Source organism: Bombina bombina, chromosome 4 (assembly GCF_027579735.1).
Source record: "Bombina bombina isolate aBomBom1 chromosome 4, aBomBom1.pri, whole genome shotgun sequence".
In the NCBI taxonomy this organism is placed as follows: domain Eukaryota; kingdom Metazoa; phylum Chordata; class Amphibia; order Anura; family Bombinatoridae; genus Bombina; species Bombina bombina.
In genome coordinates this window covers 40,220,348-40,245,807 of record NC_069502.1, presented here as the reverse complement: position 1 = coordinate 40,245,807, position 25,460 = coordinate 40,220,348, and the positions used below count along the sequence as shown (strand labels likewise).

General features: G+C 39.2%; 1 protein-coding gene and 1 long non-coding RNA gene across 3 annotated transcripts in view; one reads left to right on the top strand and one right to left on the bottom strand.

The window, feature by feature from the left end:
- DTNB (dystrobrevin beta) overlaps positions 1 to 25,460 on the top strand; it is a 983,126-nt gene that overhangs the window by 440,154 nt on the left and 517,512 nt on the right. The window lies entirely within an intron of this gene.
- Positions 4,186 to 25,460, bottom strand: part of LOC128655879 (uncharacterized) — a 93,904-nt gene continuing 72,629 nt past the window's right edge. The window contains exons 1-2 of one of the 2 annotated variants that reach the window (XR_008401934.1): positions 6,221 to 11,092; positions 4,186 to 5,159 (exon numbers count right to left, since the gene is read on the bottom strand). This is a non-coding gene — a long non-coding RNA (uncharacterized LOC128655879). Of the gene's footprint in view, positions 5,160 to 6,220; positions 11,093 to 25,460 lie in introns of those variants that run through there. The other variant, XR_008401933.1, reaches the window with a different exon arrangement.

Below are 25,460 nucleotides of genomic sequence, written 5' to 3'. Positions count from 1 at the left end.
TTACTCCCAGTGAAGGAGTTGGTCACAAGCCTGCCACAGGTGTCTTGGGGACCAGTCAGGTAGCCACCTCCTGTTGGGTCATCAATATACTCCACACATAGAGCCTCTACTGTGACGTACACCGCACGGGTGGGGTCTCTACTAGAAGCAGTTTCTTCTGCAGTTGGTGAGCACAGTAGACTGGGTGCATGTCAGTAAGTGAGGACACATAGCCCACAGGCTATAAACAGGTACACTTTGCATTTTCTACTACTTTATTTTACAGACATACCATAGTATACACTAGACTTTACATCTATTTAATGTGTAGCTGTTTTATAGGAGACTGTCTAAGTGACTTAAGAGATTCACCTAGCGTTTTATACAACTTCTTTTACACTATATTATTTCTTATTCATTTTATTTTCAGAGAGAGTTTGTCAGTTAGTTTTGTAGTTTAAAGCATGCTCTTTTCGGTCAGTTTAGCGCGCATTGCCTCTTAGCAATTACTATTATCCCCTCCCTGTTATTGAGATGCGCTCCCTACTATTTCAGCGTGACTCATTATCTATATAGTATATATTTTTTTTGTTAAATATTCTTTTATTGAGGTTTGTCATAGAAAAAAAATATCTATAACTGTTAGCATACATGAATAGAGTTAGGACATGTTGAAAATTATACATAGGAGAGGTAGGTATATTGCATAGAAATACATAGTATTTATACATCATGTTGTTATCATATACTTGGAAACCTCACTTTAATACATAGATACTAGTAATTGAGAGTGGCTAATGGTTTGGCTTCTTATGAGGCAACTGATACAGGAGGGGTACTCCGATTATGATAACAACATATATGACCTTACTAGGTCTTAATGAGCCCTTTGAATAGTAATTAGATTGATATTACAAGCAGGGATAGGCACGGACCAAGGTTGTGGCGGACATTTTTCAAAGTATAGACGTTAGTGAAGGACATCAAGGTACATTTCAAATTAAAAACATCAAAAAACACTCTCTTTACAGAAAGAGTAGTGGATACATGGGGAAATAGCCATCCAGCAGAAGTGGTAGGGACAGTGAAGTAGTTTAAACATGCATGGGATAGGCATAAGGTTATGCTAGATATAAGATAAGGCCAGGAACTAATAAAAGTATTCAGAAAATTGGGCCGACTAGATAGGCCGAGTGGTTCCTATCTGCCGACATTTTCTATGTTTCTATAAGTCAGGAGAGCAACATTTTGCTTTCAAATGGGCTGCACGTTGGACGCCCCTGGACTAGTTCCACAAGTACAAATTAGTCATCTATTCAAACAAGTTTAAAATAACATTTATATAAAGACTGCTTGAGGTATTACCTTTTTTTTTTTTTTTTTTTTCAGTTATATTGAGAGTCTGCAACTCCTGACCAAAAACAACCCACCCACCTTGATGTTAATTGCATGATCATCATGGTTGGTTACTTACTTGGTTACATAAGGTTTGTCAGAGTAGGCAGCTGTCTTCTAGACACAGACGCCAGCACCATGCTGCCTCACAGATCAAGGACTTGTGATGCATTACGACTCACGGTTAATTGACTGCAGGCAGCTTGCTTCTTCCCTCACTTTCCCGATATTTAGTGTGGCACCGCTTAGGTCAAGGAGAGAGTGTGGTAATCTAGGCACAACTATCCATATCTGGTGGGAATGTCCTAAGATACGAGGCCTCTGGAGAACAGTCTTTGAAACTCTAAAACGCTTACACATCATTTTAGTGTATGCCGTGGTGAGAAAGAACCATAGGAAGAAAGATGTTAGGAGATGGTGAAGAACCTCAACCACACTGTCTCAGGGATATATCCACAAGCGACGACAAAAGGGCTAGGGTACTTTGGGATATTACCCACTAGGGGTGAGCAGAGAGGAAATGGGGAGACAGGTGTGGCCTAAATGCCTCTAGTGGGGTATACTGTGAGATTTTGAAGAGATGTATAGTTAGGTAGAGATCAGTAACTACTCTCACTGGAAAGACATAATCTGGAGGTCCCAGACTGATAGAACACGCAGAGGTCTCTGCTTAGAATTAGTCCTGTGAGACTATGACTCCTCTAAGGCGGAGAAGAAGAAGCTACTTCCCATATCTAGGAATATCTAGTCAAATATCTTGTTGTGAGATCTCTGGGCATTACTAGTTTGGTATATATAGGTGTTTTTGTACACCAGAGTAATATATGTAGACTTGATGGGACATGCATAAGGCTAGCCTACGAAAACAGTAACATTTAATATGTGTAGACTTGATGGGACATACATAAGGCTATCAAAGTAATAAGTAACATGTAATATGTGTAGACTTGATGGGACATACATAAGGCTATTCTAAGTAATAAGTAACGTGATATGTGTAGACTTGATGGGACATACATAAGGCTATCCTAAGTAATAAGTAACATGTAATATGTGTAGACTTGATGGGACATACATAAGGCTATCCTAAGTAATAAGTAACATGTAATATGTGTAGACTTGATGGGACATGCATAAGGCTATCCTAAGAAAAAAGTAACAAAATATTTGTATACTTGATTGGACATGCATAAGGCTATACTAAGAAAACAGTAACATGTAATATGTGTAGACTTGATGGGACATACATAAGACTATCCTAAGTAATAAGTAACATGTAATATGTGTAGACTTACATAAGGCTATCCTAAGTAATAAGTAACGTAATATGGGTAGACTTGATGGGACATGCATAAGGCTACACTAAGTAATAAGTAACGTAATATGTGTAGACTTGATGGGACATGCATTAGACTATCCTAAGTAATAAGGCCTTTTTTGTTCTTATCTACTGTCAAATTCTATGTTTCTATGTTATTAGTAACAGCTGTGCCCAGAGAGTTCTTTGTTCTTTCTTTCTTTTTTTTTTTTATTCACTTCTCCTTACTTATTTTTACTCTTGTTATGACGGGCTGGTGCCTTATTGTCAGCGGCCGATACAGTGGGGCATAATAAGTTTGAGCTGCTTAAATAAGTGTCTCATTATAGTGTTAAAGATATATATCTCTTTACATTCTGGGGCCGAATTATAAAGCTCCGAAACAGTAGTTATGAAGCAGTGGTCTAAAGACCGCTGCTCCATAACTTGTCTGCCTGCTCTGAGTCCGCGGACATCAATCCACCCAATCCTATACGATCGGGCTGATTCACCCCCCCTGCTAGCCGACGATTGGCCGCAAATCTGCAGGGGGCGGCATTACACAAGCAGTTCACCAGAACTGCTTGTGCAATGATAAATGCTGACAGCATATGCTGTCGGCATTTATTGATGTGCGGTGGACATGCTATGTTACAACGTATCATGTCCGCTCGCACATTAATAAATTGGTCCCTCTGTCTTTACTTGAAACAAAAAGGCACCCTTATCAAGGTATGATGCGCAAGAAGAGCTTTAGAGAGACAGGCTATATTACTTGAAGATTTCACAACAACCTTTTACATTCTGCCTTACTCTAGCTACCTGATATTAAGGTAGACAGTCTATGATTATTAAAGGACTACAAAGAACATTATAATAGCTCTTCTGAATCTGTTTACACCTAGAATATATCAGCTTGCAATGTTTAATGTCTAAATTTCTTTCAGAAAGCTTTTTCACGTAATAATTTTACCCTTTAGACACCATCTATTCGGAAATTTTGATATTAAGTTCTAGGTGCTGTCTTCAATATTTGTCCCATAAATGACACTCTAGAGAGCTTTTATATGTTATTTTTTTCCAATATCTAAAGCTAGCCTTACTTGTATTTATGGGTCTTCCATAAGTCTAGTATATCTAATTTGTGTGTTTTTCTTATGTCAAAAGTCATGTGTTACAGCTCCTTCTGAAACTAGTGCAGTCATATATGTGTGATTCTTCACTAGTCTTAATATTTTTATTGTGTCTATAATAATAATCCCTTAACACCCCTCCTATATTTCCTTCAGATATCTGTTGTGGTCTAAAAGAGGCTACTACTCATCAAATGAGCTACACTTATGTTCAGTTTAAGGGTTTAATCAGGAGTTATATTTTGTCAAAGGTAGTTGTTAGGTGTTTCCCCAGGGGGGTAAGTGTCAGGTCAGGCTGAAGCCACAGGCCCAATGTACCACCTGAGGCAGATGTAGATTATCTGATAAGGATCCCTTAGAATGACTCAGACCACGCAGCAATATGATCTAACGCCAATCATGTTTTTTGAACAGTGCAAGCCTATCTTATAGACTTCAGTAACAACATACAGGGTTAAGGAATACAGAGTAGAGCACAGTGTGATTCTGGAAATTCACTAGCTCATAACAATAATCGATAGTCATAATAAGCTAACATCTGCAGAGACAACAAGGTCTCTGGACCATCTTATTGACATTATATTTTTCTGGGCGTACAGCCAGGAAGCTTCTACAAGGCCGAACAGCTAAGGAAACTACCATAACAAGCACATAGTTCCCACTACATAATAACCCAGTATAATAAAGTCTAATCATTACAAAATGGATGCTAATCATCACAAGATGGCTGCGAAGAACAAGATGGCTGCAGTCAGGTTCACATTACCCCTAACATACCATACTTTTATTCTAGCAGAATAAAAATAGACAGGCATAGAAAATTAGTAAAGCCTTATATTATGGTAACAGAACTCTATGTGAGAATACTAAAGAGAAAAATATTCCTATGTCGTGATATACTTTTATAGGCTAATTGTCACTGCATATAGGTACAGTCCCTCCAATACCTTCCATCTATCTTCCAGCCTTCCCAAAACTACCGGTCTACCGGCACAGAGACCCAACCAGCCCCCCATCTACCCCCAAACAACGCTGCATCTTTTATTTCTCCACCTGCATTGCTAGCACCCCCCAATATGTCCAACAGTTCCTTCTCCACAGTAAAGCATGACATAGCAACAGCACAACTGTCTCTAGGTGGCCTCTGATCACTTTAAGAACAGTCTTTGTCCATTTGAGAGCGCTGCACCTTGACACTTTGCTATAATACAGTTCTCCAACAGTTCATTTGCAGTAGGGGTGCTTATCCAATGTTCTTCTGCAGGGAGATGCTGGAAATCTGATGGTTTGTTCATGGGGTAGACAAGGCAACCAGTGGATACCCATGGTAAGCAAACACTCGAGTCACAGGGAATCTAGGAAGCAAACAGAAACAGTACAGGATTAGTACACACTGCAATACAATCACAATTATGTCCAAATAAAACGTCACTTTCATCCTATGTCATTTAAAATCAAACAAAACATTGTTGATATATAATACAAACTAAATACATTGATATTTCTCAGAGAATAATTTACAACTTCTCTATACACTTTTAAATGATACTTCATGAATACTAAGCAAGTGAAAACCTGCCAGACTTCATCAAGGGCCTGAATGGTTATGCTAAAACTTATGCTAAGGCCTGCCCTGTAGCAAAGAATGGAAAAAAAAAGAAAACAGTCAATAAAAATAAATGAATTTCTTTACACTTTCACTTTGAACTTCTAAAAAATAAAAGAACCTTGTGTGGCTGCTATCTATAATGTTTATAATTCTCCAACCATGATCCTAATATTCAACAATCTCATCTGATATAAACACTACTATTTTACTAATTATTTTATGCAACCTAAATTCTCTCACACTCCTGTATGAGGAACGCATACAAACAGATCATCATTTAAAACTACAAACTCTTTTAAAGGTAAACACATCTTTATGGTAAGAATTACTCTCTTTGACAAACATCAGGAATGACCAAATTCACTTTGCAGATACCATACCAATTAATAAAAGGGAAAAATACATTTGCTTTCATAAACTATAATTTTGCTATTCCCCAAACAAATAGTTCTCTGTATATTTAATATAAACTTCTAGCTGAGACATGTCCTCCTTATGTTCTAAAGGGTGAAGGGTCTAAAATATTATGATATATTGCAGCATTTTCCTTAAACATATTTTTATACTCAGTGGGCCATTCACTAGGGTACAATACTGCGAAGTTCACAGTTACATTTATCTAAAGGGTTACTTTGTTAAGCACATAAACTACAATGTGCACTAATACCAGTAAAGCATATGATCTCTTATACCAAATTTGATCAATAAAAATAAAACAAATACAAGAGACTACAAAACAAGCAATATAAGGAATCGAGTTAAAACAATACTCCCCTAATTTAATTGGTTGACCCTGTAACAGCATACCAGGTCCTCCATTTCGAGCGGCAAGGCACAGTCCAGAGAAGGATAGTGTTTATGTCCTGAAGACACACATCAGAGGAAACAGTCATGGATTACCCAGAGTCCAGTTCTGGGGCTGGTACCAGCATGCAAAGCAAAGAATGGATCCAAAGATAGTTCAGCAACTTTTACTGCAGTATGGTGGTTAAAACAAGCTTGACAAAAGGTCTTTCATATTCATCTTTTCTTTCTTTAAAGGTTTACTTGCTTTCAATATTTAATCTTTTGAAGAGTGCACTTATGGAATTTTGCCTGTACAGATTTTACCTAAATATGGAAACTCAAAGATAATTCAGTTAGTGTCTTTTAATCTCTGGATACAGCAGCATACTCTCATCCTAAAAATCCAAATATAGTGTTAAGAACCAAATAGAAAAATAAAACATTTTAGGCATCTGAAATATGAGAGCAAAATACAACACAGAGAGACAATGAAGAGATCTAATCCACCAGGGAGGGAAAAAAGAGTGGGGTCTGGGTCTACAGGCTATGACCGGGGTGGCTATCAAGGTAGATGATGTCCGTGGCCAGATTCCCAATGAAGGAAAGTTCTAGACAATCCTAGGGACGTAGTGCATCCTGCATTGGGATAAGACAGGGAAATTTAGGGCACAGCTGGTGGTTAGGCAATAACATTGTAAGAGGAGATTCAAAACGTTTTAGGTACACCTCCTAAAAACAATCACCCCCATTACATAAAGATATTCATCAATACTCATCAATACTTCCCCCTTGTTTGCGTGAAACATCCCATGTGACACGCAAACACAACATAACAAGAAACTAAACGACAAATCATGCACTCCACTCATGCAGAGACAATTCTCAATAGCAAGCAAAATCAAATACACTTCACTATTCAATATGCTGTCCATACAGCACGCTTCCACACGTAGTCACAAAAGAGAAAAACATAACAAACAAACATTGAAAACCACTTGTTCTTGTCTTTCACAAAACAAAACATTAGCTGCCGACACAAATTTCAAACAACCACAATTAACCTAAAATTCAACACATATTCTGACATTCACTGAAATGCAACACTCGCAAAACACTACAAATAATTAAAAACATCCCCCTAAGAACCATCTATACCCAGGCTCTGCAACGTCTACTATGTACAAAACTTTGATATCACACAAATAAAGCAATCACAGCAGATGCTCAAGAAACTTCAGTTGCATATTGTACAAATAAATTTGCGCTTATTTGGGAAAGATCAGATAACCATGGTACAGCCACCGTTCTCCTGCCGCATGCACCAAGCAAATCCACTGTTAAAGGGACATACTAGTATAAATGAAAATTTCATTATTCAGATAGGACTTTTAATTTTAACCAACTTTCCAATGTACTTTTATCATCAAAATCACTTTTTCCTCCTGGTATTTTTAGTGTAAAGTGTAAGCCAAACACGAGAGAGAACCTTTTTTTTTTTTTTTTTTAAAGAAAACCAAAACATGCACAGTGTTATCATTCTTCTCAAGGATAGTAAGGCAAGCTCAAAGTTTCATTTTTACTTAAAGGAAAAACACTGTTTACTGCTTAAAAATATAAAATTCACACTAAAACTTGATAAATGCTAATTAGTTTAACCACAACAAAATTATTGGATTTAACGTTGTGTATAATTTGATATTCACCATTCTGCAGCTCTCCAGCCAAATGTAACAACTGCATATAACACAAAAATATGCTTTCTACAAAAGAATAACAATAAAATTTCCCCTTTAAATTATTCCCAATGATCCATTGGCCTTACTTATAATAAAAAATGTATACTGACGTTCATTAAATAGCCTAAGCAAGCATAAGCAGCATAAGAACGCATTCACAGTGGGATGCAGGCTAGTTAAAGGGACATTTTACCCAAACTAAAAAAATAATCTTTAATTGAAGCTGCTAACACAGTGAAATATTCTAGTGTTAGGCTTACAGTAAACGTCATTGTCTTTTATGTAAATATTCCCTTAAATTCTCAGATGTTATATCAGTTTGCCTGTATCCCTTTAAATATTTTCACTCCTCTGTTTTTTTCTTGTGTTTTTTTTTTTCCGCTAGTCTCACAGATCGTTACACTAAAATTGTAGACAACTTATCACTTCAGTTTGCATTACAGAGAGAATTAAGTTATACTGCAAAAAGAAATATCTGCTATTTAAACGGCAGATTTAAAATAAATATATACAAAGAAAGGTCTCTTAAAATATATTTTGCAAACTACTAATACAGTGTTATTGCTGCTCCTGAACTCCTTTCACCAGAGTGAACTGATCCTTTAAATAATAAAATGTAAATTGCAGCCTATAACTATATTTCATTGTGTGCACTAACTCCGTGCACAGACCTTACAAATACAACATACGTTAACCCATTAATCATACAAGAAACAGTTTCATATTTACCAGAGCGTGACAAAAATCACACACACCGTCGCACTTTCAAATCCACTTTCAAAGCCGTTACTTCACTTGCTAAAACAATATCATATATTTACATGCCGAAAAACAATTATCACTTAAAACTAAAACTGCTTATTAATGCCACATACTTAAAACATGCTGCTGACTTTAAAATACAAGTATAAAAAATAACACTACAAAATACCTCCTTACAACGTCTGATTTCCCAGCAGAGAAACAGAAAGAAACATTTTTACAGCGATACAGACACACAAACCCATCTCATCTCACATACCAGAGATTCACTCCCTTTTTTCCTTTCTCAGAAAAACATCTATTTCATAGCGTACCAAATACATAAAAAAACCCACAAGATTAACTTGTCACCAAGTTCAAAATGTATTTCCTTCCGAATACCCGCAAAATGGCAATTTTTTGCATGGATTGGGACAATCATTTTCAAATAATACATTCTGTTTTTGGTTTAAAGTAAATCTGTTACACGCATACCACAGTGAGAACCGACAGACCATCACACATTATGCATCTCAATATACAAAATAATTTCCTTTTCATTACTGCAAGCAAACAAAAAGTCTTACAAACGGAGCTGCTGTAACAGTTTCTTTTTTTTCTTTTTTTTCTGTTCTCTGACCTGTGTGAGCGCTCAGTGGTGGCCCCCCTCCCCTTCTTTGCCTGCTACATTTTTTTTAACACAGAGATTTCTCTATTTACCACACAGCAGTACTCACTGACAGTGTTTTAAAACGCTTCTGTCTTTTGCAGAAACTATTAACTCATTTTTTTTTTCGACCTTATACATGTACTTTTCTCTGTGCATTATTATCTATAAGCAGATCCCATTCCTCCACACAATAATAGCCACAATAATAACATGCATAGCCACTTAATATTTTCTAAGCAATTATATAGCAGCAAAACACAAACAAAGCAAAGCAAGCATCAGATATCAACATGAGTTTCAGGTGGGTAACAAAACTCTATTATGGGAATGAATATGGGAAACTTTAACACACGTGAGACTCACTCACTGCCAACCTCCCGGGGGAGCTTAGCTTTAAAACCTGCCATCAAATGGCATTCATTTATTTCTTGCGCGCTTATCACAGACAGGACTCACAATACCTGTCGTAACCCAGCACAGGACTCTTAACCTGTCTGGAGGGGTTATCACAACTGCCGGCAGGACTATAACCTCTGCAAACCTGCGTCTCAACCACAGGAACCCCTTAACCCTTTATCATATATTATCAACACCTATTACCAGACTAAATTTAGTTTCAGATTCACAGAAGGAAAGCATGGTAAAAGCACTCATACTCACTCACTGCGAATCCCACTTCTGACACCAAAATTGTTAGGTGTTTCCCCAGGGGGGTAAGTGTCAGGTCAGGCCGAAGCCACGGGCCCACTGTACCACCTGAGGCAGATGTAGATTATCTGATAAGGATCCCTTAGAATGACTCAGACCACGCAGCAATATTATCTAACGCCAATCATGTTTATTGAACAGTGCAAGCCTATCTTATAGACTTCAGTAACAACATACAGGGTTAAGGGGATGACACGTTAGGACCGCGTCATCTTACACAGTTATACAGAGTAGAGCACAGTGTGATTCTGGAAATTCACTAGCTCATAACAATAATCGATAGTCATAATAAGCTAACATCTGCAGAGACAACAAGGTCTCTGGACCATCTTATTGACATTATATTCTTATGGGCGTACAGCCAGGAAGCTTCTACAAGGCCGAACAGCTAAGGAAGCTACCATAACAAGCACATAGTTCCCACTACATAATAACCCAGTATAATAAAGTCTAATCATTACAAAATGGTTTCTAATCATCACAAGATGGCTGCGAGGAACAAGATGGCTGCAGTCAGGTTCACATTACCCCTAACAGTAGTAATTTCACAAAGCATTTCTAGCTGCCTTTAATTTGAAAGTCTGAGGTTTGTTACTTATTGTGGACTTCAGGTTTTTATTTCTGTAGTTACGCTATGATACAGGTATATTTCAATGATCACTTTTTGTTCATGTTTACCGATGTTAATTTATGACCAGTCAAGGTCTGTGTAACTATATATGCTCTTGGTGCCTGTAACGCTGTACCTATTAACCTTGATAAAAAGTATATTAAAAAAGTTACAAGTTTTAAAGAATTTTAGACAATCTTCTAATTTTGTTTATTTTTTTTCTGGGGTAACGCAAAGGCCAGAAGGTTCCAGCCGTTGCTTTAGCTTCTTTGCTAAAACTCTTGATTCTGAAACAAAGTAACTAGTCTATAGTGCAGTAACTGTTGCTAAATATATAAACATATACGTCTGATAATATGATAAAATTTTATTTGCTATATATATATATATATATATATATATATATATTTAAAAGGCACATAAAAAAAATCAAATGCAATCGACTTATATGCACACAAAAAAGTCCAAATGAATCATGTCCATCAAATTGGGGAACAATGTGCTGAAAGAGAAAAGAGACGGCGCTCTTTTAAAAGAAGCCAGAGCCGGGGGGAAAATGGTGCAATTATTTACTTACACCGGCGAGTATTCCGGGTCTTTAATTAGTAGCTTTGGGGAAATCTGTGTTGATTTTCTATGCCTTGTCCCTTCTCTGTAAGTCTGGTTATGCCGAACTTATAATCCGATACCAGCACCCACGGATCTATACATGAATCCTTTCTAGGATTCCAGAACTCAGTGCGGTCAAACAGGTTTACAAACAACGGATACCCTTAAGAATTACAGACACCGGAATACTGACCGGTGTAAGTAAATAATTGCACCATTTTATATGTTTCATTTTTATCTAATTTCTCACATACATATATATATATACACCCTGTTCCAAATTATTATGCAAATTCTATTTCAGTGTCACAAAGATTAAATATTTTTTTTTTCAGTTTAACTCATGGATGGCATTGTGTCTCAGGGCTCTTTTGATTACTGAAAACAATCTCGGACACCTGTGATAATTAGATTGCTAGGTGAGACCAATTAAAGGAAAAACTACTAAAGGAGGGTGTACCACATTATTAAGCAGAGCACCATTTTCAAGCAATATGGGGAAGAAAAAGGACCCCTCTGCTGCCGAAAAGAGTGAAATAGTTCAATACCTTGGACGAGGTATGAAAACATTAGATATTTCACGAAAACGTAAGCATGATCATCGCACTATTAAGAGATTTGTGGCTGATTCAGAGCACAGACGGGTTTGTGCAGATAAAGGCACATTGAGGAAGATTTCTGCCAGATCCATGCATCGGATCAAGAGAGCAGCTGCTAAAATACCATTACATAGCAGCAAACAGATATTTGAAGCTGCTGGTGCCTCTGGAGTCCCACGGACATAAAGGTGTAGAGTCCTCCAGAGTCTTGCAACTGTGCATAAACCTTCCATTCGGCCGCCACTAACCAATGCTCACAAGCAGAAACGGCTGCATTGGGCAGAAAAATACATGAAGACTAATTTTCAAACAGTCCTGTTCACTGATGAGTGCCGTGCAACCCTGGATGGTCCAGATGGATGGAGTAGTGGATGGTTGGTGGACGGCCACCCTGTTCCAACAAGGCTGCGGTGGAGTCATGTTTTGGTCCGGAATCATGGGAAGAGAGCTTGTCGGCCCCTTTAGGGTCCCCGAAGGTGTAAAGATGACCTCTGCAAAGTATGTGGAGTTCCTGACTGACCACTTCCTTCCCTGGTACAGAAAGAAGAACTATGCTTTCCGTAATAAAATCATCTTCATGCATGACAATGCACCATCTCATGCTGCGAAGAATACCTCTGCATCAATAGCTGCTATGGGGATAAAAGGAGAGAAAGTCATGGTGTGGTCTCCATCCTCCCCTGACCTCAATCCTATTGAGAACCTTTGGAGCATCCTCAAGCAAAAGATCTATGAGGGTGGGAGGCAGTTTACATCCAAACAGCAGCTCTGGGAGGCTATTCTGACATCTTGCAAACAAATTCAAGCACAAACTGTCCAAAAAATCACAAGTTCAATGGATGCAAGACTTGTGAAGCTGCTATCAAATAAGGGGTCCTATGTTAAAATGTAACGTGACCTGTTAAAATGTTTACAAAGTTAAAATGTTGTTCAAAGTTTGATTAAATAGCTTTTGATTTCAGTAAATATGCTGCAAACACAACAAATGACAATTTTCAGTTCTTTACAACCTATAAAGTGTTTTGAAATTTACTGTGCTTAATAATTTGGAACAATGCATTGTAAGTTTTTTATTTTGAAAAAATAAATACTGTTATCATTAGGAGGTTTGTTCAATAATATTTGAATTGTACTCTTAATAGTTGATAACTTGAGAATTATGCTGACTGTTTACATCAATTATTTAGGTAAATGAGAAAGATATCATTGGCATAATAATTTGGATCAGGGTGTATATATATATATATATATGTGTTTTAAGTTAAATTTGATCATATTATTAGACGTATATGTTTATATATTTAGCAAGTTACTGCGCTATAGACTAGCTACTTTGTTTCAGATTCAGTATGTGTGGGGTGTAGAGGCACATTTATTTCTTTTACAAGATATGACGAGTCCACAGATTTCATCCTTACTTATGGGATATCGCCTCCTGGTCAGCAGGAGGAGGCAAAGAGCTCCACAGCAGAGCTGTATAAATAGCTCCTCCCTCCCACCCCCCAGTCATTCTCTTTGCCTGTGTTAGTTATTATTTTTAAAGTGGTGCCACAGTGTGTTACTTTGTTCTGGGGTTTAGCCTAGACCAAATCAATCTCTTCAGTGTAAAAAAAGAGAATCGTTTGGTGGCTTCAAAGCAATGGGAACTTGTGGGACATTATTCTCACTGCGCCTCCCATAGATTGTATGCTGCCCTTTTAGGGGAAAAATCTGAGAGATCTTACTCAGTGTTTTTCCTTATTATCCTCAGGTCCATGTGAGCAGTAGGACTTCACACGCCTGAGAGCTGCCTTAGCTGTCGGCAGTTGGAGGTAAGTGCCATTTTTATTTCCTGGGCATAGAAGGCTACTGAAGAATGGGCTCAGAAGACATTGGCCACTCTCTTTGTGAATAACAGACCTTAGAGAGAAGGGCTCCTTATTCAGGTATGTGCTTTCTCCTTCCTGGGAGACAAGGCTAGACAGCTATGTTTTAATTCAGGGTTCCCCTTGTAAAAGCTATGTTTTAAAGCAAGGTTCCCCTTGTAAAAGCTATGTTTTAAATCAGGGTTCCCTTTGTAAAAGCTATGTTTTTTTTAAATCAGGGTTCCCCTTGTAAAAGCTATGTTTTAAATCAGGGTTCCTCTTGTAAAATTTTGCCCGGCGATTGCATATGAGAGCAATGCCGACCGGGTGATACTGTGTATGATTTGCCGCTTTCTCCCTAGGTAATGGAAGGGTATTTGCGGTTATACTGTGTTTATGGGGACATTTTGCTACATCTCCCGGCGGTTAAGATGGCGACCGGGAGATGTCTGTGTAAAATACTGTATACGCCCACGAAGGCCGGTCCTTGGGGACGCTTTGTCTTTTTGGGCCCTTTTTGTTTTCGTTCCCGGCGGGTCATTACATTCTGGCATGACGACGGGAGGGGCCTATTGTGCCGATGTCCGTGGTGTGGGACATTATGTTTACAGAAGGGCTTATGTAGTTCTCCCGGCGGTTCCCTAATTCTTCCTTGCCACCCGGGAGTTGTCCGTTTCGTCACCGCCCAGGAGGGGCGGTCTTTAGGACGCCATTTACTTGGCGTGTTTCAGTCCCATTAAAAACAATACCGACCAGCAGACAATTTGTATTTTCTTAGTATGCACAGACACATGTTCCCTATTGTAGGCTAACTGACCGACTGGCAAAATAAGTCGGATCATAGCCTTATTTCCCCTGTTCCGGTGAGGAATCTGGTATGGCTGGGTTATTCCGCTATAAATGGGGACACTACTGAGGGGTGTTGAATTTAGCAGTTCACGCTAGTTTTTGCCCTATTGGGGATTTTATGCAGTATATGGAATAAAATGAAAAGAAAAAAAGTGTGTGTTTTTCTGTTTAAAATGTAAAGTGACAGTCACATGTTTTTCGTATGTTCCATTCTGATCTAATTACTCCTTCCTCAGCTATGACTGTCAGGAGTCTGGTAATTCTGCGCAACCAAATCCAAAAATATGTTATAAGATGTATGATGATATAACAACACGCTATAATATGTTACTTTTAAAATTTAAAGGACAAGTAACTTTTTTCTGCGTTCAGTTTGCAACTGTTGTTTTCAACGGTTTGTTTGTTAATTCTTCCTTTGATTGTTGATAACACAAGCGGAGATAACATGAGCAGCGCCTTGCGACCTTTACGGGTAATTTGATGTGCTTTACAAGTACCCAATACATACACGGCCCGCCCTGTCGTTTTCTAAGACAGGTTTTTATTTTTGTTTAACTTCAGTCACCTCTGCTCCTTGGTTTTTCCTTTCTCTTCCTAACTTCGGTCGAATGACTGGGTTGGGGGGGAAGGGAGGAGCTATTTATGCAGCTCTGCTGTGGAGCTCTTTGCCTCCTCCTGCTGACCAGGAGGCGATATCCCATAAGTAAGGATGAAATCTGTGTACTCGTCATATCGTAAAAGAAATAAATTTATCAGGTAAGCATAAATTTCCCTTTTTAGTCTATTAGCATTATATTAACTTCATCTAGCGCATTACCAAGATCTGTGTGTTTTTTGTAAAACTTTTGATTGACAAGGCTTACCTGGAGGCAGGAAAGTCTCCCCTGAAATGCATTACAACCCTTTCTTCTAGATATGTTTCCAATTCTTTGGCTTTCAAAAACTAATCTTCCATTGCACAAATTTGCAAGGCAGCAACAGAGGGTCATCCTTACATATGTTTCTAAATTCTACCACTTTTTTTTGTTTTTTCTTCAGAAGTGCCCTTTAGTAGGAAAGTTCTCCATGCAGCAGTGTCTGATTATTAGGGGCCTGGCTTTCAAAATATGTTTTTGTCACGCCTAAAATTACTTGTGGACTCCACAGCTTGGGTATTTGTTCCCAGGAATAAGTGGTCATGGACTCTCACCACCTTATGCAAGAAAACAAAATGTATGCTTAAAGGGACAGTCAACACCAATTTTTTGTTGTTTTAAAAGATAGGCAATTCCTTAATTACCCCTTCCCTAGTTTTGCACAACCAACACAGTTATAATACACTTTTTACCTCTGTAATTACCTTGTATCTAAACCTCTGCAAACTGCCCCCTTATTTCAGTTCTTTTTACAGACTTGCATTTTAGCCAATCAGTGCTCACTCCTCAGTAAATTCACATGCATGAGCTCAGTTATCTATATGAAACACATGAATGAATGCCCTCTAGTGGTGAAAAACTGTTAAAATGCATTTAGATTAGAGGCAGCCTTTAAGGTCTAAGCATATGAACCTCCTAGGTTTAGCTTTCAACTAAGAATACCAAGAGAATAAAGCAAAATTGGTGATAAAAGTGAATTGGAACGTTGTCAAACATGACATGCCCTATTTGAATCATGAAAGTGACTGTCCCTTTAATTGTATTCAATTATTTTCTTTCTGGCAAAAGTTCTAGTTTGCACCTCTTCCCCTGGTTTGTGCTTCCCTACCTTTCTAGTTCTCCTTGCCTGGCTATACCTAAGACTAGCATACTAGAGAGGTGGGAGGGATGAAGTGCTCTTTGAGTTTTGGGAATCTTTGCCTCCTCCTAGTGGCCAGGAGTTGAATCCCAGGAATAAGGGATTGTGTACTCTCACCACCATTAAAAAATGAATATCAGATAGGCATACATTTAGCTTTTCCTAATTTTAATAGAGTAATTTGTGAAAAAACATGTTAGTGGACCATTCATCTACTGTAAGGTATCACTGTTTTATTTATAGTTTTTATGCAGATTATATGTACATATGCGCAGTACACCCACATTCAAATACCGCGCCTCAATTTGTGTAATCACCCCATGCAATAACAGACCCAAAAAAAAATTATGCCACTAACAAAATTATGCTAAGTTAGGAGACGTTATTTTAGTTGACTAGGTCCTAGATTAAGAAACATTTAAAAAATAAATAGATAAGGAAGCACCTATCTGGTGCTGTAGGAGCAGACTGAGTTCCCAGCAAACTGACCTTTTTTTTATAACGTTAAAAACTTTATTAAAAAGATGCTCCCTAACATGGGAGAGTAAAACAATGTGTTTCATAGTTCTAACTAGGCTGTTTCATCAGACTTATCCTCTGCTGTGTTGCATTTATTTCTTTCATGTAATTGGCAAGAGTCCATGAGCTAGTGACATATGGGATATACAATCCTACCAGGAGGGGCAAAGTTTCCCAAACCTCAAAATGCCTATAAATACACCCCTCACCACACCCACAATTCAGTTTTACAAACTTTGCCTCCTATGGAGGTGGTGAAGTAAGTTTGTGCTAAGATTTCTACGTTGATATGCGCTTCTCAGCATTGTTGAAGCCCGATTCCTCTCAGAGTAGTGAATGTCAGAGGGACGTGAAGGGAGTATCACTTATTTGAATTCGATGATTTCCCTAACGGGGGTCTATTTCATAGGTTTTCTGTTATCGGTCGTAGAGATTCATCTCCTACCTCCCTTTTCAGATCGACGATATACTCTCAATTTACCATTACCTCTACTAATAACTGTTTTAGTACTGGTTTGGCTATCTGCTATAAGACACCTCAGCTATGGTTTGGCACTTTATTCATTTATATAAAGTTCTAAATATATGTATTGTACTTATATTTGCCATGAGTCAGGTTCATGTATTTCCTTCAGCAGACTGTCAGTTTCATATTTGGGGAATTTAAACATTTTAAGAAATGTATTTCTTACCTGGGGTTTAGTCTTTTTTTCAATTGACTGCTTCTTGCTATTGCAGGTATTAGGCCCGCGGGTGCGTCAAATGCTAAACTTTATTGCGTCATTCTTGGCGCGAAAATATTTTTGGCGAGAAAAAATACGTTTATGGCGCAACTTCGTCATACCGAGACCTTTCACACGGCGGCGTCATTAGTGACGCGAGTGTGTCATTTCCGGTTATTTTTGGCGCCAAAAAAGTTTACGTTACGTTGTGCATCATACTTGGCGCCAAATTTTAATACTTCATTTATTATTATTCATTTATTATTATTTCAATACCCCATTGATGTTTGCCTCTTGCTTTTTTCTCTATCAGAGGCCTATGCTTTTCCATTTTTTCCCATTCCTGAAACTGTCATATAAGGAAATAGATAATTTTGCTATATATGTTGTTTTTTCTCTTACATTGAGCAAGATGTCCCAATCTGATCCTGTCTCAGAAGTTTCTGCTGGAACATTGGTGCCTGACATTGGTTCTACCAAAGCTAAGTGCATTTGTTGTAAAAGTATAGAAATTATTCCACCAAATGTCATTTGTAATAGTTGTCATGATAAACTTTTACATGCAGATAGTGTTTCCATCAGTAATAGTACATTGCCAGTTGCAGTTCCTTCAACTTCTAATGTACATGATATACCTGTAAATTTTAAAGAATTTGTTTCTGATTCTATTCTGAAGGCTTTGTCTGCATTTCCACCTTCTAATAAACGTAAAAGGTCTTTTAAAACTTCTCATTTAGCTGATGAAATTTCAAATGACCAGCAATATAATAATTTATCCTCTTCTGATGAGGATCTATCTGATTCAAAAGATCCTTCCTCAGACATTGACACTGACACATCTACTTATTTATTTAAAATAGAGTATATGCGTTCTTTATTAAAAGAAGTGTTAATTACTTTGGATATTGAGGTAACCAGTCCTATTGACGTTCAGTCTAATAAACGTTTAAATGCTGTTTTTAAACCTCCTTTGGTTTCCCCAGGGGTTTTTCCTTTTCCTGAGGCTGTTTCTGATATGATTTCTAGGGAATGGAATAAGCCAGGTACTTCTTTTATTCCTTCTTCAAGGTTTAAACAATTGTATCCTTTACCAGCAAAATCTATAGAGTTTTGGGGAAAAATCCCCAAAGTTGATGGGGCTATTTCTACTCTTGCTAAATGTACCACTATTCCTATGGAAGATAGTACTTCCTTTAAGGATCCTTTAGATAGAACGCTTGAATCTTATCTAAGGAAGGCCTATTTATATTCAGGTCATCTTCTCAGACCTGCTATTTCTTTGGCTGATGTTGCGGCTGCCTCAACTTTTTGGTTGGAGAATTTTGCGCAACGAGAATTGGATCCTGACATATCTAGCATTACTCGCTTACTGCAACATGCTAATCATTTTATTTGTTATTCCATTTTTGATATTATCAAAATTTATGTTAGATCCATGTCTTTAGCTGTATTAGCTAGAAGAGCTTTGTGGCTTAAATCTTGGAATGCTGATATGACATCTAAATCTAGATTACTATCCCTTTCTTTCCAAGGTAATAATTTATTTGGTTCTCAGTTGGATTCTATTTCAACTATCACTGGAGGAAAAGGAGTTTTTCTGCCTCAGGATAAAAAACCTAAGGGTAAATCTAAGGCTTCTAACCGTTTTCGTTCCTTTCGTCAGAATAAGGAACAAAAACTCAATCCTCCTCCCAAGGAATCTGCTTCCAATTGGAAGCCTTCCTTAAATTGGAATAAATCCAAGCCATTTAGGAAAACAAAGTTCGCATGAAGGTGCGGCCCTCATTCCAGCTCAGCTGGTAGGGGGCAGATTAAGATTTTTCAAGGATTTTTGGATAAAATCTGTCCAAAATCATTGGATTCAGAGCATTGTCTCTCAAGGGTATCGAATAGGATTCAAAGTAAGACCTTCTGTGAGAAGATTTTTTCTCTCACGCATCCCTGTAAATCCAGTAAAAGCTCAGGCTTTTCTGAAGTGTGTTTAAGACCTGGAGTCTTCAGTGGTAATCATGCCAGTTCCTCGTCAGGAACAAGTTTTGGGGTTTTATTCAAACCTATTCATTGTACCAAAAAAGAAAGAAAATTTCTCCAACATAGGTGTGTCCGGTCCACGGCGTCATCCTTACTTGTGGGATATTCTCTTCCCCAACAGGAAATGGCAAAGAGCCCAGCAAAGCTGGTCACATGATCCCTCCTAGGCTCCGCCTACCCCAGTCATTCTCTTTGCCGTTGTACAGGCAACATCTCCACGGAGATGGCTTAGAGTTTTTTAGAAAAATTCTGGGTTTGCTATTGTGGCGCGCAGAGCGCTTTGGTTGAAATCTTGGTCAGCGGATGCGTCTTCCAAGAACAAATTGCTTAACATTCCTTTCAAGGGGAAAACGCTGTTTGGCCCTGACTTGAAAGAGATTATCTCTGATATCACTGGGGGTAAGGGCCACGCCCTTCCTCAGGATAGGTCTTTCAAGGCCAAAAATAAACCTAATTTTCGTCCCTTTCGTAGAAACGGACCAGCCCCAAGTGCTACGTCCTCTAAGCAAGAGGGTAATACTTCTCAAGCCAAGCCAGCCTGGAGACCAATGCAAGGCTGGAACAAGGGAAAGCAGGCCAAGAAGCCTGCCACTGCTACCAAGACAGCATGAAATGTTGGCCCCCGATCCGGGACCGGATCTGGTGGGGGGCAGACTCTCTCTCTTTGCTCAGGCTTGGGCAAGAGATGTTCTGGATCCTTGGGCACTAGAAATAGTCTCCCAAGGTTATCTTCTGGAATTCAAGGGGCCTCCCCCAAGGGGGAGGTTCCACAGGTCTCAATTGTCTTCAGACCACATAAAGAGACAGGCATTCTTACATTGTGTAGAAGACCTGTTAAAAATGGGAGTGATTCATCCTGTTCCATTAGGAGAACAAGGGATGGGGTTCTACTCCAATCTGTTCGTAGTTCCCAAAAAAGAGGGAACGTTCAGACCAATCTTGGATCTCAAGATCCTAAACAAGTTTCTCAAGGTTCCATCGTTCAAAATGGAAACTATTCGAACAATTCTTCCTTCCATCCAGGAAGGTCAATTCATGACCACGGTGGATTTAAAGGATGCGTATCTACATATTCCTATCCACAAGGAACATCATCGGTTCCTAAGGTTCGCATTCCTGGACAAGCATTACCAGTTCGTGGCACTTCCTTTCGGATTAGCCACTGCTCCAAGGATTTTCACAAAGGTACTAGGGTCCCTTCTAGCGGTACTAAGACCAAGGGGCATTGCAGTAGTACCTTACTTGGACGACATTCTGATTCAAGCGTCGTCCCTTCCTCAAGCAAAGGCTCACACGGACATAGTCCTGGCCTTTCTCAGATCTCACGGATGGAAAGTGAACGTAGAAAAGAGTTCTCTATCTCCGTCAACAAGGGTTCCCTTCTTGGGAACAATAATAGACTCCTTAGAAATGAGGATTTTTCTGACAGAGGCCAGAAAAACAAAACTTCTAAACTCTTGTCAAACACTTCATTCCGTTCCTCTTCCTTCCATAGCGCAGTGCATGGAAGTAATAGGTTTGATGGTAGCGGCAATGGACATAGTTCCTTTTGCGCGCATTCATCTAAGACCATTACAACTGTGCATGCTCAGTCAATGGAATGGGGACTATACAGACTTGTCTCCGACGATTCAAGTAAATCAGAGGACCAGAGACTCACTCCGTTGGTGGCTGTCCCTGGACAACCTGTCACAAGGGATGACCTTCCGCAGACCAGAGTGGGTCATTGTCACGACCGACGCCAGTCTGATGGGCTGGGGCGCGGTCTGGGGACCCCTGAAAGCTCAGGGTCTTTGGTCTCGGGAAGAATCTCTTCTACCGATAAATATTCTGGAACTGAGAGCGATATTCAATGCTCTCAAGGCTCTCCTCAGCTAGCAAAGGCCAAGTTCATACGGTTTCAATCAGACAACATGACGACTGTTGCGTACATCAACCATCAGGGGGGAACAAGGAGTTCCCTGGCGATGGAAGAAGTGACCAAAATCATTCAATGGGCGGAGACTCACTCCTGCCACCTGTCTGCAATCCACATTCCAGGAGTGGAAAATTGGGAAGCGGATTTTCTGAGTCGTCAGACATTACATCCGGGGGAGTGGGAACTCCATCCGGAAATCTTTGCCCAAATTACTCAATTGTGGGGCATTCCAGACATGGATCTGATGGCCTCTCGTCAGAACTTCAAGGTTCCTTGCTACGGGTCCAGATCCAGGGATCCCAAGGCGACTCTAGTAGATGCACTAGTAGCACCTTGGACCTTCAAACTAGCTTATGTATTCCCCCCTTTGCTCGTTTTCACATGAGACCTCTACAGCTTTGCATGCTGAATCAATGGTGCAGGGATTATACAAAGATATCACAATTAATATCAATCCCAATGTACGACACTCTCTGACATGGTGGATAGATCACCATTGTTTGGTTCAAGGGGCTTCTTTTGTTCGGCCAACCTGGACTATGATCTCAACAGATGCGAGTCTTTCTGGTTGGGGAGCTGTTTGGGGATCTCTGACAGCACAAGGGGTTTGGAAATCTCAAGAGGCGAGATTACCAATAAATATTTTAGAACTCCGTGCAATTCTCAGGGCTCTTCAGTTTTGGCCTCTGCTAAAGAGAGAACCGTTCATTTGTTTTCAGACAGACAATATCACAACTGTGGCTTATGTCAATCATCAGGATGGGACTCACAGTCCCCAAGCTATGAAAGAAGTATCTTGGATACTTGCTTGGGCGGAATCCAGCTCTTGTCTAATCTCTGCGGTGCATATCCCAGGTGTAGACAATTGGGAGGCGGATTATCTCAGCCGCCAGACTTTACATCCAGGGGAGTGGTCTCTCTATCCAGATGTGTTTTCTCAGATTGTTCAGATGTGGGGTCTTCCAGATATAGATCTCATGGCCTCTCATCTAAACAAGAAACTTCCCAGATACCTGTCCAGGTCCAGGGATGTTCAGGCGGAAGCAGTGGATGCACTGACACTTCCTTGGTGTTATCATCCTGCTTACATCTTCCCGCCTCTAGTTCTCCTTCCAAGAGTGATCTCCAAAATCATCATGGAACAGTCTTTTGTGTTGCTGGTGGCTCCAGCATGGCCACACAGGTTTTGGTATGCGGATCTGGTTCGGATGTCCAGTTGCCCGCCTTGGCCACTTCCGTTACATCCGGACCTACTATCGCAAGGTCCGTTTTTCCATCAGGATCTCAAATCATTTAATTTGAAGGTATGGAAATTGAACGCTTAGTTTTAAGTCATAGAGGTTTCTCTGACTCAGTGATTAATACTATGTTACAAGCTCGTAAATCTGTCTCTAGAAAGATTTATTATAGAGTTTGGAAGACTTACATTTCATGGTGTTCTTCTCATAAATTCTCCTGGCATTATTTTAGAATTCCTAGAATTTTACAGTTCCTTCAGGATGGTTTGGATAAAGGTTTGTCTGCAAGTTCCTTGAAAGGTCAAATCTCTGCTCTTTCTGTTTTATTTCACAGAAAGATTGCTATACTTCCTGATATTCACTGTTTTGTACAGGCTTTAGTTCGTATTAAGCCTGTCATTAAATCAATTTCTCCTCCTTGGAGTCTTAATTTGGTTCTGAAGGCTTTACAGGCTCCTCCATTTGAGCCTATGCTTTCTTTGGACATTAAACTACTTTCTTGGAAAGTGTTGTTCCTTTTGGCTATCTCTTCTGCTAGAAGAGTTTCTGAGCTATCTGCTCTTTCTTGTGAGTCTCAAGTCTCAGTTTTGCGGACTTCTTTTCAATTTTTACCTAAGGTTGTGAATTCTAACAACATTAGTAGAGAAATTGTTGTCCCTTCCTTATGTCCTAATCCTAAGAATTCTTTGGAGAGATCCTTACATTCTTTGGATGTGGTAAGAGCTTTGAAATATTATGTGGAAGCTACTAAAGATTTCAGGAAGACTTCCAGTCTATTTGTTTTATTTTCTGGTCCTAGGAAAGGTCAGAAGGCATCTGCTATTTCCTTGGCTTCTTGGTTGAAACTTTTGATTCTACTAGACCAGTCTCCACTTCGTGGGCTTTTAAGAATGAAGCTTCAGTTGATCAGATTTGCAAAGCGGCGACTTGATCCTCTTTGCATACATTTACTAAATTCTACCGTTTTGATGTATTTGCTTCTTCGGAAGCAGTTTTTGGTAGAAAAGTTCTTCAGGCAGCTGTTTCAGTTTGATTCTTCTGCTTTTGATTTAAGTTTTTTTCTTTCAAAAATGAAAATAAACTTATTTTTTTGGGTTGTGGATTATTGTTTTCAGCGGAATATGGCTGTTTTTATTTTTATTCCCTCCCTCTCTAGTGACTCTTGAGTGGAAGACTCCACATCTTGGGTATTGATATCCCATATGTCACTAGCTCATGGACTCTTGCCAATTACATAAAACAAAACATAATTTATGTAAGAACTTACCTGATAAATTCATTTCTTTCATATTGGCAAGAGTCCATGAGGCCCACCCTTTTTATGGTGGTTATGATTTTTTTGTATAAAGCACAATTATTTCCAAATTTTCTTTGTTGATGCTTTCTACTCCTTTCTTTATCACCCCACTGCTTGGCTATTCATTAAACTGAATTGTGGGTGTGGTGAGGGGTGTATTTATAGGCATTTTGAGGTTTGGAAACTTTGCCCCTCCTGGTAGGATTGTATATCCCATATGTCACTAGCTAGTTCTTACATAAATTATGTTTTCTGCAGCTGTGACAGTTATATTATTGTCTGCTCACTCAGTGATACGCATGGTTATGCGCGTGTGTGTGTGTGCACTCATATGCATATATAAAATGTGTTGCATTATTTCTGCAGCTGAGACGGTCCTGCTTGCATATTATTGTTTCCTTACTCAGTGATATGCATGGTTATGAGCGTGTGTGTGTGTGCACTCATATGCATATATAAAATGTGTTGCATTATTTCTGCAGCTGTGACGGTCCTGCTTGCATATTATTGTCTGCTCACTCAGTGATACGCATGGTTATGAGCGTGTGTGTGTGCACTCATGTGCATATATAAAATATGTTGCATTTTTTCTGCAGCTGTGACGGTCCTGCTTGCATTATTATCTGCTCACTCAGTGATACGCATGGTTATGCGCGTGTGTGTGTGCACTCATGTGCATATATAAAATATGTTGCATTTTTTCTGCAGCTGTGACGGTCCTGCTTGCATATTATTGTCTGCTCACTCAGTGATACGCATGGTTATGCGCGTGTGTGTGTGCACTCATGTGCATATATAAAATGTGTTGCATTTTTTCTGCAGCTGTGACGGTCCTGCTTGCATTATTATCTGCTCACTCAGTGATACGCATGGTTATGTGCGTGTGTGTGCACTCGTGTGCATATATAAAATATGTTGCATTTTTTCTGCAGCTGTGACGGTCCTGCTTGCATTATTATCTGCTCACTCAGTGATACGCATGGTTATGCGCGTGTGTGTGTGCACTCATGTGCATATATAAAATGTGTTGCATTATTTCTGCAGCTGTGACGGTCCTGCTTGCATTATTATCTGCTCACTCAGTGATACGCATGGTTATGCGCGTGTGTGTATGCACTCATGTGCATATATAAAATGTGTTGCATTATTTCTGCAGCTGTGACGGTCCTGCTTGCATATTATTGTCTGCTCACTCAGTGATACGCATGGTTATGCGCGTGTGTGTGCACTCATGTGCATATATAAAATGTGTTGCATTATTTCTGCAGGTGTAACGGTCCTGCTTGCATATTATTGTCTGCTCACTCAGTGATACGCATGGTTATGCGCGTGTGTGTGCACTCATGTGCATATATAAAATGTGTTGCATTATTTCACAGCTGTGACGGTCCTGCTTG